The sequence below is a fragment of the Papaver somniferum genome, unplaced genomic scaffold (assembly GCF_003573695.1).
Source record: "Papaver somniferum cultivar HN1 unplaced genomic scaffold, ASM357369v1 unplaced-scaffold_16, whole genome shotgun sequence".
Classification (NCBI taxonomy): domain Eukaryota; kingdom Viridiplantae; phylum Streptophyta; class Magnoliopsida; order Ranunculales; family Papaveraceae; genus Papaver; species Papaver somniferum.
Window position 1 is genome coordinate 2,296,721 of NW_020625486.1, and position 4,493 is coordinate 2,301,213.

Genomic DNA, 4,493 nt, shown 5'->3' on the forward strand with positions numbered 1-4,493 from the left:
GGATGAAACGGGATGCATCCTGATGTAAATTAAAAATAAGAAAAAGGATTTGAAAATGGGTAGGATGAAACTGTTTACATCCCGCTATTTTTACATTTTTGTCCATCTAAACAGTATCAAAATCTAAATGTCCTTTTTACCCCAGAATTGTTGATTTTGGTCTTTCTAGCCAATTTTGTGAAAAATAGTTGAAAACTCCCAAATCTTTAATTGCAAATTCACTTCCAATACGTGTGATCATTCGAAATATAAATGATTATATCATCTACATATAACATAATATCCCCCTTTTGATATAGAAATAATGATTGATCAGTTTTAGATCCAAAAAAACCAAGTATAAGTAAAAATTGATTCAACCTCGTATAACATGCGTGCGATGACTGTTTTAGTCCATAAATAGAATTTCTTAGTCTATAGACATGAGTAGGATGATATGGATAAACCCGGTGGGTGACTCATATAAACCTCCTCCTCTAAAACGATATTTAGATAAGCATTGAGAGGTGTTGGGTAGTGAACCACACCTATTAATACCTTCCTTAACTGACTAGATGGATATCATATTTGATATAGAATTGTAGATGAAGTTGAAGGACGATAACCACCATAATTGTGGTTGTCATCACGTCCACGTCCACGACCATTGTGATTTCTTCTACGATTGTTTGTAAAATTCTGATTGCGGTTCTGTGATTGGATAGGAGCAACGGAAGGTGGTTTTCTTTGAGTGTTTTTAGCATCAGGAGATTCTAACTCATCTATATGTTGATCAGCAAAAAAAACCATTTTAGTAAGATATATAATCAAGGATATTAAAGGCTCCCTTCTTGGTGTTCACCAACTGCAACTGGAGTTGCATCATACGAGCTTGCGATCTTGAAGCAAATATCATTTCCATTTATTCCCACGCCTGATGAGAGGTCGTCAGTCCAAACATTTGAGTGTGTACACTCTGTGACAGAGAAGGTAGGATACCACTGAGCAGCGGTTGATCCTTTTGCTGCCATGTTAAGAAAGCTGTATTAGGGCTTTGAATGAATTCTACATAAACCTTTAGCTTGAATACATTGTATTACCAGCAGCACAGCCAGAACTTCTGCCTGATCAAGATCTCTTACATCCCTTCTCCAGGCCAAGGCTTCCATGAATTCTCCTAGATGATCTCGAAGCACAATAGAAAAACCAGCAAGGTTAGTAACTGGTAGCATAGAAACATCAAAATTAATTTTCAACCAAGCAAATGGAGGTGGTTTCCAAAAACTTCTTAAATATATGTCTATATGAGGGCTAACATCACTACGAGTATGAGAATTTGATCTATTATGAATGCATATGCGATGAGAACAGCAAAACTGAAAAATCTGGTGAATAATGGCCTCAGGATACTGAGTTTTTCCCTCAAGCATCTACTTTTTCATAAGAACTACATATAGTTATCACTGCTAAATTCCTGAGATTTCTTCTCTGTGTGTTAAGTAATGAATTTTTATCTGTACAAGATTGAATCCAATGATAAATATCTCTATAATCATTAGCATTTTGAAGAATTGCATTATAGACACCAAACCAAACGTCATTAGCAAAAGGACATTAAAGCTTCATTAAAGATTCGTAGATTTTTAATTCCCAAACCTCCAACTCTTTTAGGTTTACTTAATTCATTCCAACCAATAATACAGCATGCTTGCTTCGATTTCTTGTTCCACCAATAATTTCTTTGCAAACATTCCATTTTCTTCATTGTTTTATCTGGAATATGCATACAGCTCGTTTGGTACTAAGCCATAGAACCTGTAACAACTTGAATCTGAGTATTTCTGCCTGCCTGATTAACTAATTTGCCTTGCCATGATTGTAGTCTACTATCCATTTTATCCACAGTTTCTGCAAAGCAAGTATTTTTGTTACGACCCATGAAAAGAGGAATTCCTAAATTTTTTTCTCCTTCAATGGCATTTTTGGCATCTGAACCATTGTTGGTATGTCATCTTTATCTAAATCATTCAAATATTGACTAAAGTGAATACCAGACTTATTCAAACTAACTATCTACCCCCGAAGCCTTACAAAAATGAGAAATAATTTCGATCATCTCCCCCCTTTTAATGAGAGCAGCCCTCGACTGAAAACGCTAAGGTTTTGGTGTACCGCCGTACTTTCGTGTACCGCCGTACCTTTCGTACCCCAAACTTACTTTTCCAACCAACGGTTTTTTCATCAGCCATTGGATTGTCTGCGTCTATAACCACAACCGTTCAGTTTTTTTTTGTTTTCTTTCTCTTCCTCGGTTAGGTATCCTAATTTTCTCTCCATTCGTTCTCTTCCTGCTTGCCTCTCTTTCTCTTCTGAACAACTAAAAGCGATCGCTGTAATTGAATCTTCACCCAGATTTCAAGAAATTTGCAGACAATCAATGAGGGAGATAAAGAACTACTGTGGTTGTTTTTCACTTCCTCGATTAGGTATGGGAAACTTCTCAAATTGTTTGATTCTAGGTTTTCTGTAGATTATTTTGGGTTTATTGTTTGAGATTTAGGGATTTTAGTACTTACATTTGATGTGGTTGAACTTTGATTCAAGTGAATTTCGGCTTTTAATCTATTAAACAAGAACAAATTTTCTTTAGTTATGAAATGGTGGTATTTGTTGATATAAAGTAGATTAATGAATTATACAGTCATGATGTATTACCCATTATTTTTGACATAGTTTTATGTTGGATTTGTTTCAGTTTATGATTTTTATCTGATTACCAGAATGAGAAAGCATTTGTTCTCAAACTTTACAAAAAAATTTCTAATGTTATGAAATTACTTAACTAAATTTTGTACTGTTTAGTCCAAGGAATGAGGCGAAACATGTAACTGTTATGGAAGCAGTCACATCAATTCAACCAAATAGAAACCTAGGTCAGGTACCTTAAACATCTTTTAAGTGAATGGAAGTTTTTTTGGACTGGACTGTGTGATCAGATTCAAAGTTTATCATCTGACCATTGATTAATTTTTATGTTTTTCTACACTATCAGATTCACGCTCTCTTTTTGGCAGCAAGAAAATCACAAGTCAGAAATTCTGGAGACCCCCACAGTTATAGTACAAGTGAGTTTTTTTTTTTCCGACCTTAGCCTATATCCAATATTAATGGAACCAAACACACTATGTATTTCGTGTTACTCTCAACTGCCGTTAGTCTAATAAATCATAATTTGTTGGATGACATCACAAAGATCGACTAATATGGTTCAGTTGTTTAATTTTTGGATCAAGTGTTTGAATATTAAATTTGATGATATGTGAAGTCAAATTCTTAAATTCATACTTTACCACTTTCCACATAGTTTACAATAAGTGATTTGTTAGTTGCTTACAATAGTGATCTATTTTATGGTATCGTTGTTGTTGTGCTTCGTCTGTTAGTTTGTTAATCACGGTGACTGTTAGAGTGAGACAAGGAAATATGGATGGTGGAATAAAATTTGTAGTCTGTTAGTTTTTTAATCACGGTACTGCTAGAGTGAGACGGGAAATATGGATGCTGGATTAGGAATTGTAATCTGCATTTGACAATTTCCATTATGTGTTAGTAATTTGGGTTGATCAAATTGAAAAACTACTGTTTTATTTTAGGTTGAGATTATACCTGTATATGGGTGTTTTCACCATTATTTTCTTACTTTTTTGCCCCATGAACTTTGAAATATAATGGTTTGCCCTCATGAAAGTCCTTGAATTGTAAATGGCGCAGCTATCTGTCCAAGCATTCACAAGTATTGGGGTGTTTCATACTTTCCTGCTTATACTTCGTCTTTATTTTCATACAAATTACTCTTATTCTTTGCCTGATATTGTGGATTGTCATTACAAATTTTTTGCAGGTTCATAGTGATTTTTTCTTGGACAAAAGATAGAAATATACTGAAGAATAAGCCTACAGAAAGTAAGCAAATTACAGAAAGGAGTTAGCTACAGAACAGCCTCAAGAGTCAAGACCCAACAAAAACCAAAAACGTTTACAATTCAGATGGAGTGTTGTATAACTTGTATAGGAACACTTGATAACAAAGGATCTCAGTCCCAAATGTGTTTTTCTGGAGTGGTATATTTTTGATTTTTTTTCTAACTGAAATTGTTTGAATATACATTATAATATATATATATATATCTTTCAAAAATGAAAATGAAAATGAAAAATGCATATGAAAAAGATATTTATTTGTCAACGTGCAACGCACGTGCACTTCACCTGTGTTAGTAATGGAGCTGGTTGAAGCAACTGAGAATAAAATGCAGTCATCTGGGAAGAAAAAAAAATACTTGGACCTCTGATGGCTGGCTTTAAAGGCTTAATTAATCCCTGAACTTCAGATGCTTGTAGCATTCTACTGAAAGCTTCCATGCATAGAATAGAAATATATGGAGACGGAGCATCATCTTGGCGAAGTCCTCTTGTTGGCATAAAAGGAGTAGTAGGAGATCCATTAAGCATAA

At 34.4% G+C, this 4,493-nt stretch overlaps 1 long non-coding RNA gene across 1 annotated transcript; it reads left to right on the forward strand.

The window, feature by feature from the left end:
• The first annotated feature begins 2,112 nt into the window (after positions 1–2,112).
• LOC113337468 lies at positions 2,113–4,179 on the forward strand. Its single transcript, XR_003354273.1, has 4 exons — positions 2,113–2,465; positions 2,842–2,912; positions 3,032–3,104; positions 3,881–4,179. It is a non-coding gene; the product is annotated as an uncharacterized LOC113337468 (long non-coding RNA).
• Positions 4,180–4,493: the final 314 nt, after the last annotated feature.